Raw genomic sequence first — 11,084 nt, forward strand, 5'->3', positions numbered from 1 at the left:
ATTTCTAATTATTTCATATGGCTTAACAATTCTGCCTTTAAAAGAAATTCAGAAAAATTGCCTGACATACATATCTTGACCTCTTGAAAACTTTATATTTGTATCAGTATTGAATTTTGGCCAGTGCTCTAACATAAGAAGTTACTACTTTGAAATGCAGCAAACTTTTTTCCTTGGGAAAAACTGGTTAAGATGGTAAATTTTATGCTATATGTATTTTACCACAATTATTAAAAATTTTTTAAAAATCTATTAAAAGAGGTTTGGGGAATGGAAAATAAAGACACTTTTATAGAATGAAAAGGCAAACCACAAACTGGGTCAAAATGTTACAAAGCATATACCTGACAAAGAACTTGTATCTAGGGCAGCCTGGGTGGCTCAGCGGTTTAGTGCCTGCCTTCAGCCCAGAGCATGATCCTGGAGATCTGGGATCGAGTCCCACGTCAGGCTCCCTGCATGGAGCCTGCTTCTCCCTCTGCCTGCGTCTCTGCCTCTCTCTTTCTCTCTATGTCTCTCATGAATAAATAAATAAAATCTTTAAAAAAAAAAGAACTTGTATCTAATGTAAATATATAGAATGATCAAAACTCAACAATAAAAGAACCCAATACAAAATGTGGAAGAAAAACTGAACCAAAAAAATGTGTAAGAAATTTGAACACTTTGCCAAAGAACATATATGAATGACAAATAAGCACATGAACATATGTTCAACTCACTAGTCAGTAAGGAAATGTAAATCAATCTTTTTTAAAAAATAAAATAAATTTAAAAATTTTAAATGAGGCTGGAATTAAGATGGTGGGGACCCTGAGCTTGCCTCCTTCAAACACAACTAGATCAATATCCAACCATTTTGGACAACTAGGAATACAATCTGAGGATTAAAAATCTTCACTATTGGAGCAAGAGAACATAGCAGATGCAAGGTTTGGAGCCATGATGTGGAGGAAATAAAAGACTGACCACGAAGCTGAGGGAGTTGTTTTTTTAGCAAAAAAGTCAGGGAGTGGAAGAAAGTGGAAGAGAGTGCATCAGATGGGGATTGTAAAATAACTTGCGTCAAGGAGATCCCCTCGGTCGCATTGGGAGAGATCTCTCCCTTTTCTGGAGTGCATTTGGAAGACCATATTTTTCCTCTGCAAGGACAAAAGTCAGCCGGGAGCCAGTAAGCGGTGCTCAACGGTAGGGTCAGAGGTTTGCACACAGGGCAGAAAACCTTTTAAAACTTTTTGCTGTGAGCCACAAGAGGCTTAAACCTCTGTCTGTGCACAGAGCAGCTGCTTGTGTGTGGCAGAACTGAACAGAGAGAAGAGACACGTGCAGACTGCAAATAACCTGGCCGCTGCGTTTCCCTGTCTGCTGCAATAGATTCAAGCCTCTGTATGACTGCTTTTCTCAGACAGAACAGAGTAGAGGACAGAGTCATGCTCAGATGCTAACCTGGTTCTAGCTTTTTGCTGAGCATTAAATAAACTCTAGCCTCCGCATAAGTACTGTGTGACTGCTTTTCAGGGACAGAATGGTGCTAGGCACTCCACGAGACTCTCCTTCGAGGGAGGGGAGTGGACTCACACAATACCAGGCCCTTTAAAGGGGGAAGGGAGAAGAAAAGGGTAGGAAATATCAGAAAGGGAGACAGAACATAAAGACTCCTAACTCTGGGAAACGAACTAGGGGTGGTGGAAGGGGAGGAGGGCGGGGGGTGGGGGTGTATGGGTGACGGGCACTGAGGGGGGCACTTGACAGGATGAGCATTGGGTGTTATTCTGTATGTTGGCAAATTGAACACCAATAAAAAATAAATTTATTATTTTAAAAAAGGGCTATAAACACCTAAAAAAAAAAAACTTGGGTTTTGGGGATGCCTGGGTGGCTCAGTGATTGAGCATCTGCCTTTGGCTCAGGGTGGGATCCCAGGGTCCGAGGACTGAGTCCCCCATCAGGCTCCTTGTGGGGAGCCTGCTTCTCCCTCTGCCTGTGTCTCTGCCTCTCTGTCTCTCACGAATAAATAAAATCTTAAAAAAAAAAACCAACTTGGGTTTTGAGTCCCAGCACACACTAGAGATAAAATACTGGAGATCTATAGCATCAGGCATACCAACACCTGGGAAGAGACAGGTTAAGAGCATAGAACTGATGAAAGCCCAGGACACAAGAGATTGTTCACTACCCTGAGAGGGCCTCCTGAACAGCAGTGGCAGAGCGTTCCCTTCCCTGGGAACAAGAGGGCAGGGTGAAGCCATATTCTTCCTCCACCGCCACCCCCTCCAGATCCCCCCAAGCCCACCTACCAGCAAAATCCAACTTCAGAGAGGAATAGTACATCCAGAGGAGTTCCTTACACTACACCCCACTCCCCTGTAACTGGCTGAAGCATCTTTACAAGGGCAAGTCAGCTTGTGAGCGAGCCCAGCAGACTTCTCCCTCAGAAGATTAACACAGGCTCCCATATGTATCAAGTCTACTGATCAAAAAATGTGCCAAAACATCAACTTATTATGGAAATAGGACAAGGCTTGCTTCTTTCTTTCTTTTCTTAATTTTTAGAATTTTTAATTTTTAATTTTTCTATTTATTTGTTATCTTTTATATTATTTTTTGTTTTATTCTTTTTTGCTTTTTTTTATATCAGGCTTATAATTTTTTGTTCATTTGTTGCTTTGTTTCCTTCTCTTATTTTTTGAATCAGGCTTCTTATGGTTTTTTTTCCTCTTCTTTCCTTCTTCTTTCTTCCTTCTTTCTTTCTTATTCTTTGGAATCAGGCTTATAGGTTCTTGTTTGTTTGTTTGCATTTTTGTTCCTTTTCGTTTTGTCTTGGATCAGGCTTTTTTGTTCTTTTTTGTTCTTTTCTTCTCTTTTTACTTTTACAGCCTTACCTTGACAAGCAAATCAAGGTACAACTAATTAAAGGTCCAAACACTCTCCCATACAGACACAGAGGAGCTCTAGAAAGGACAGACCAGTGGGAAAGAGCAGCCAAAACCCAATAGTAGACTGTAAAAAACATACACCAGAAACACTTCCTGAAGTTCTTGTTGTCATTTTTGACTTTCTTCTTTTTCTTTCTTCCTTTCTTTTCTGCACAAAATGACAAGATGGAGAAATTCACTCCAAAAGAAAGAACAGAAGGTAGTTCTCACTGTCAGGGAATTAAGAAAATAATTAAGATATCTGAACTAGAACTTAAAATAAAAATTATAAAGATACTAGTTGGGCTTGAAAAAAGGCATAAAAGATACTTAGAGAACCCCTTACTATAGTGATAAAAGAACTAAAATCTAGTCAGGCTAAAATTAAAAATGCTATTACTGAGATGCAGTCCCAAGTGGAGCCCATGAAATGAGGCTGAACAAAGCAGAAGATTCAGAGATATAGAAGACAAAATGATAGAAAATAAGGAAGTTGAAAGACAGAAAGAAAACTATTATATCACAAAGGGAGACTTAGAGAACTCAGTGATCCCATAAAGAGAAATAATATATGGATAATAGGGGTCCCAGAAGATGAGGAATAGGAGAAAAGGGCAGATTTATTTGAAGAAATTATAGCTAAGAACTTCCCTACTCTGGGGAAGGAAACAAACATTCAAGTCCAGGAGGCACAGAGAATCCCCCTTAAAATCAATAAAAATAGGTCAACAACTTGCCACATTATAGTAAGTTTGCAAATATCAAAGATCAAGAGAAAATCCTGAAAGCAGCTCGGAGACAAGAGGTCCTTAACCTACAAGGCTAGAAGCATAAGGCTGGGGGTGCATGGCTGACTCAGTTGGTTAAGCGTCTGCCATTGGCTCAAGTCATGATCCTGGGGTCCTGGGATAGAGCCTCGAATCAGGCTCCCTGCTCAGGAGGGAGTCTGTTTCTCCCTCTGCTGCTCTCCCTGCTTCTGCTCTTTCTCTCTTTCTCAAATAAATAAAATCTTTAAAAGAAAAGAAAAGAAACATAAGGCTGGCAACAGACCAGCCCACAAAGACCTGGCAGGCAGGAAAGGATTGGCCATGATATTTTGACATGATAAATGGGAAAAATATGCACCCAAGAACACTTGATCCCGCAAATTATTATTCAGAATAGAAGGAGAGAGAAACAAAATGGATGAAAGATCTAAATATGAGACAAGATTCCATCAAAATCCTAGAGGAGAACACAGGCAACACCCTTTTTGAACTTGGCCACAGTAACTTCTTGCAAGATACATCCACGAAGGCAAAAGAAACAAAAGCAAAAATGAACTATGGGACTTCATCAAGATAAGAAGCTTTTGCACAGCAAAGGATACAGTCAACAAAACTAAAAGACAACTTACAGAATGGGAGAAGATATTTGCAAATGACGTATCAGATAAAGGGCTAGTTTCCAAGATCTATAAAGAACTTCTTAAACTCAACACCAAAGAAACAAACAATCCAATCATGAAATGGGCAAAAGACATGAACAGAAATCTCACAGAGGAAGACGTAGACATGGCCAACATGCATATGAGAAAATGCTCTGCATCACTTGCCATCAGGGAAATACAAATCAAAACCACAATGAGATACCACCTCACACCAGTGAGAATGGGGAAAATTAACAAGGCAGGAAACAACAAATGTTGGAGAGGATGCGGAGAAAAGGGAATCTTCTTACACTGTTGGTGGGAATGTGAACTGGTACAGCCACTCTGGAAAACTGTGTGGAGGTTCCTCAAAGAGTTAAAAATAGACCTGCCCTATGACCCAGCAATTGCACTGTTGGGGATTTACCCCAAAGATTCAGATGCAATGAAACGCCGAGACACCTGCACCCCAATGTTTATAGCAGCAATGTCCACAATAGCCAAACTGTGGAAGGAGCCTCGGTGTCCAACGAAAGATGAATGGATAAAGAAGATGTGGTTTATGTATACAATGGAATATTACTCAGCCATTAGAAACGACAAATACCCACCATTTGCTTCAACGTGGATGGAACTGGAGGGTATTATGCTGAGTGAAGTAAGTCAATCGGAGAAGGACAAACAGTGTATGTTCTCATTCATTTGGGGAATATAAATAATAGTGAAAGGGAATATAAGGGAAGGGAGAAGAAATGTGTGGGAAATATCAGAAAGGGAGACAGAACATAAAGACTCCTAACTCTGGGAAACGAACTAGGGGTGGTGGAAGGGGAGGAGGGCGGGGGGTGGGGGTGAGTGGGTGACGGGCACTGAGGGGGATACTTGACGGGATGAGCACTGGGTGTTATTCTGTATGTTGGTAAATTGAACACCAATAAAAATTATTTTATTAAAAAAAAAACAAAGGAGAGAGAAGTATATAGTAATACATGCTTTCCTGAAGAAATAAGAAAAGTCTGAAAGACACAACCTTATCTTAAACCTAAAGGAGCTAGAAAAAGAACAGCAAATTAAGCCTAAATCTAGGCTTTATTTACCAGGAGAAGAGAAATAATAAATATTAGAGCAGAAATAAATTATATATAAATCCAAAAATCCAGTAGAACTGATCTATGAAATTAGGAGCTAGTTCTTTGAACGAATTAATAAGATTGATAAACTGCTGGCCAGACTTATCAAAAATAAAACAGAATGGACCCAAATAAATAAAATCATGAAAGAAAGAGGAGAAATCACAACCAACACAGAAGAAACATAAACAATTATAAAAGAGTATTATGAGCAACTATATGCCAATAAATCAAGCAATCTGGAAGAAATGGATACGTTCCTAGAAACATATAAACTACCAAAACTTAAACAGGGAGAAATAGAAAAGCTGAACAGATACATAACCATGAAAAAATTGAAGCAGTAATCAAGAATCTCCCAACAAACAAGAGTCTTGGAACACATGGCTTTGCAGTAGAATTCTACCAAACATTTAAAAAAAGAATTAATATCTATTCTTCTGAAACCATTACAAAAATCGAAATAGAAGGAAAACTTCCAAACTCTTCCTATGAGGCCAGCATTACCTTGATCCCAAAAGCAAAGACCTCACTGAAAAGAAGAATTACAGACCAATAAACCTGATGAATATGGATGTAAAAATTATCACCAAGATACTAGCTAATAGGATCCAACAGTATACTATTTGCCACAACCAAGTGGGATTTATTCCTGGACTACAAAGGTGGTTCAACATCCACAAAGCAATCAATGTGATACACCACATTAATAAAAGAAAGGACAAGAACCTTATGATCTCTTCAATCGAGGCAGAAAAAGAAAAATACAGCATCCTTTCTTCATAAAAAACTCTCCGCCATTTAGTGATAGAGGGAATAGAACTCAATATCATAAAAGTCATATATGAAAGACCCATGGCAAATAATCATCCTTAATGGGGTAAAACTGAGAGGTTTTCCCACAACGTCAGGAACACGACAGGGATGTCCATTCCCACCACTGTTGTTCAACATAGTACTGGAAGTCTTAGCCTCAGCAATCAGACAACAAAAAGAAAGAAAAGACACCCACATAAGAAAAGAAGAGGTCAAACTTTCACTCTTCACAGACGACATGATACTCTATGTAGAAAATCCAAGACTCCCCCCAAAACTGCTAGCACTCATACAAGAATTCAGCAAACTGGCAGGATACAAAATCAATGCACAGAAGTCAGCTGCATTTCTATACATAAACAAGGAGGCAAAAGAAAGAGAAATCAAGGAGTCAATACCATTTAAAATTGTAACCAAAACCATAAGATACCTAGAAATAAACTTCACTGAAAAGGTAAAGGATCTATAATCTTAAAACTATAGAACACTTCTGAAAGAAATTGAGGAAGACACAGAGAAATGGAAAAACATCTGTGCTCACGGATTGGAAGAACAAATATTGTAAAATGTCTATGCTACCCAGAGCAATCTACACATTCAATGCAATCCCTATCAAAAATACTGTCAGCTTTTTTCACAGAGTTGGAACAAACAATCCTAAAATTTGTATGGAACCAGAAAAGACCCTGAATAGCCAAAGGAATGTTGAAAAGAAAATCAAAGCTGGAGGCATCACAATTCCAGATTTCAAGCTGTATTACAAAGCTATAATCATCATGACAGTATGGTCCTGACACAAAAACAGGCACATGGATCAATGGAACAGAACAGAAAACCCAGAAATGGACTCTCAACTCTATGGTCAAGTAATCTTCAACAAAGCAGGAAAGAATATACAATGGGAAAAAAAGTCTCTTCAACAAATGGTGTTGGGAAAATTGGACAGCCACACTCAGAAGAATGACACTGGACCACTTTCTTATACTGTATAAAAAAGTAGACTCAAATATTAAATGTGAGACAGGAATCCATCAAAATCCTAGAGGGAAACTGAGGCAACAACCTTTTGACCTCGGACGACACAACTTCTGGCTAGACATGTCTCCAAAGGCCATGGAAACAAAAGTAAAAATGAACTATTGGGACCTTGGCAAGATAAAAAGCTTTTGCACAGCAAAGGAAACAGTTAACAAAACTAAAAGGCAACCTCTGGAATGGGAGAGGATATTTACAAATGTCATACCAGTTAAAGGGCTAGTATCGAAAAATCTATAAGGAACTTATCAAACTTAACAGCCAAAAAACAAAAAATCCAGTCAAGAAATGGGCATTAGACATGAAAAGACATTTCTCCAAAGACATATAAATGGCCAACATCACAAGAACAAATGCTCAACATCACTCGGCATCAAGGAAATACAAATCAAAACTACCATAAGATAGCACCTCACACCGGTCAGAATGGCTAAAATTAACAAGTTAGGAAATTACAGATGTTGGCAAGGATACAGACAGAGAAAGGGGAACCCTCATACACTTTTGGTGGGAATGCAAACTGGTACAGCCACTCTGGAAAACAGTATGGAGGTTCCTCAAAAAGTTAAAAATAGAGCTACCCTACAGCCCAGCAATTGCACTACTAGGTATTTATCCAAAAGATACAAACGTAGTGATCTGAAGGAGCACATGCATCCCAAATGTTATAGCAACAATGTCCACGATAGCCAAAATATGGAAAGAACCCAGATGTCCATCAACACATCTTCTTTATCAATTCATATATGTATGTATATATATACAATGGGATATTACTCAGCCATCAGAATGAAATCTTGCCATTTGCAATGATGTGGATGGAACTACAGGGTATTATGCTAAGGGAAATAAGTCAGTCAAAGAAAGACAAATACCATATGGTTTCACTCATATCATATGTGGAATTTAATTAACAAAACAGATGAACATAGGGGAAGGGAAGGAAAAAATAAGATGAAAACAGAGAGGGAGGGAAACCATGAGAGATGCTGCACTTTAGGAAACAAACAGGGTTGCTGGAGAGGAGATGGGTAGGGGGATGGGGTAACTGGGTGATGGGCATTAAGGAGGGCATGTGATGTAATGAGTGCTGGGTGTTATATGCAACTAATGAATCACTAAACTCTGCCTCTGAAACTAATTTTTCAGTATATGCTAACTAAATTGAATTTAAATAAAAACATTTTAAATGAGGCTGGGGCACCTGGGTGGTGCAGTACTTTTAGTGTCCAACTCTTGGTTTTAGTTCACGTCATGATCTCAGGGTCATGAGGTCTCATGACTGTGTCAGGCTCCGTGCTCAAACCAAAGTCTGCTTAAGATTCTGCCTCCCTCTCCCTCGGTCCCTCCCCTCCCCACACTCATATTCTCTTTCTCAAAAAAATTTTTAAAAAATACTTTTTTTTTTAAATGAGGGAAAGGAAAAAAATTAAAATGAGGGAAAGGGGCACTTGGGTGGCTCAGTTGGTTAAGCATCTGCCTTCAGCTCAGGTCATGATCCCAGGGTCCTGGGATTGAGCCCCACGTCAGGCTCCCTGCTCAACTGGGAGCCTGCTTCTCCCTCTCCCTCTGCCTGCCGCTCCCCCTGCTTGTGCTCTTTCTCTCTATATATGTCAAATAAATAAAAATCTTTTTTAAAAATTAGGGAAAAGACTCAAGAAACACTTTTTTTAAAAAGTTGTGATGTGGCACCCAGGTGGCTGACTCTTGGTTTCAGCTCAGGTTATGATCTTGGGGTCATGAGATGTAGCCCCACATCAGGCACCACTATCATTGGGGAATCTGCTTAAAATTATCTCCCTCTCTCTGTCCCTCCCACCCCAGAGCTCTAAAATAAATCCTTAAAAAAATAAAAAATAATAAAAAGTTGTGATATGTTGTAGAGAATTTGGGGTCCCACATTTTTATCCTGACATGACTGCTTTAGTTCTTGTTTAAGCCAAATTATGTTCCCATGCTTTTTTTTTAAGTAAGCTCTATGCCTGGCACAGGGCCTGAACTCACCAAGAGACAAGTTGCATACTCTACTAAGCCAGCCAGGCACCACTCCCATGCTCTTTCTTACTCAAGATACCTCTTATGTCTAGAGGTTACCAGTATCTCTTAGGAGCACTAGAAAACATTTTAAATGTTCAACTATGAGGGGCACATGGGTGGCTCAGTGGTTGAATGTCTGCCTTTGGCTCAGGTCATGATCCCAGGATCCTGGGATCGAGTCCCACAGAAGGGTCCCCACAGGGAACCTGCTTCTCCCCCTGCCTATGTCTCTGCCTGTGACTCTCATGAATAAATAAATAAAATCTTTTTTAAAATGTTCAACTACGGGGAATCCCTGGGTGGCTCAGCGGTTTAGCCTGCCTTCACCCCAGGGAGTGATTCTGGAGTCCCGGGATCGAGTACTGCATCGGGCTCTCTGCATGGAGCCTTCTTCTCCCTCTGCCTGTGCCTGTGCCTCTCTCTTTCTCTCTCTGTGTGTCTCTCATGAATAAATTTTAAAAATTTAAAAATAAAAATAAAAATGTCCAAATATGAAATGCCATAGAAGTTGTAAAATGGCCTTAGCTTTAGCTATCTATATCCCATTTTTTTCATTGTAACATTATTTACCTACCAGGAGAGTTTGATAATGAGATAGTGTGTAATAAGTTGGACCCCATCCAAAAGGACTTGAAGTGGGATTTTTAGCAAGACCGTTTTTTAAACTGACAAAAGAATGCATTCAAAGGGCTTGATAATAGAGGCTGGCACCCCTTAGGCCCAGTAGGTGCTTAATTAATGTTAAGGAGATAGTATAATGCAGAGGAAAGAACCCACACACAGCTTTTTATCACCTCTGGGTTCTAATCCTGGCACCAACACTTAGTATGTCTTAAGTATGTCCTAACAGCTTCCTGAGCCTGTTGATCTTTCCTATGGAGAGACTAATCCCTTACTGGCAGATCTGTATGGAAGGTTAAAGGAACTAACAGGTTTCCAGGGTTTGGTGTAATTTGTGCTCAAGTAGTACTTAATTATCTTCTTTGGCTAGAATGAAGTGGGCTGTACTTTCCTGCCAATCAGTCTGCAGCCTGCTCCAGTCCATCATGTTGTTCTGCTCTTAAGGATTTGAATAGGTAAATTAGGAGGTGACTGAGATGTGGCTATGGGTTCAAAGATGACATGACAGCTTGGGGTTGGGAGAAAAGACTGAAGGGATCTAACGGCCACTCCCTTCAATTATGTTCAGTTTCAGGTAGATTGCTGGGAAAGAGATCATGTGCACAACCCAAACCCTGGTGAAGATGATTGCGTTCCTGGGGCCATCTACTCCAATCCCCTCCTGAGGGCCTCTTGACACTCTTTGATGGGGTAGGCCCCCTATAGGTGGCTAACTGTATTTTAATGGGGTATAATTATCATTTCAGCCAACGGACCCCCAACATGGCAGCCCCCTTGAGGATACAGGCTGTGAATAAATGGTACCAGAACCCTCTTGAATCACAGAATTCAAATGCTGGTGCTAGATGAGAAGTAGTCATGGAAGGTTGGGGCCTCAGTTCAAGGGATTCCCCCAACCTAGTCTGCCTGGAAATGCCCCAAGGAGTGGCTTGCCCCTAACACATCTAGCCACCCTACCAACAGGCACCTTGTTTTCCCTTCATGCAAACAATGTGGAGCTTACCACACTTCAGCAACTAACCAGGCTTATGGTTCTCCCCTCTATCCTATCCCCAGACCCTTCCAGAGACAAGACTCATCACTGTTCCCCCTATTGTTACTGACACCCAGGTGAGGATCTAC

The sequence above is a fragment of the Canis aureus genome, chromosome X, assembly GCF_053574225.1.
Source record: "Canis aureus isolate CA01 chromosome X, VMU_Caureus_v.1.0, whole genome shotgun sequence".
NCBI lineage: Eukaryota > Metazoa > Chordata > Mammalia > Carnivora > Canidae > Canis > Canis aureus.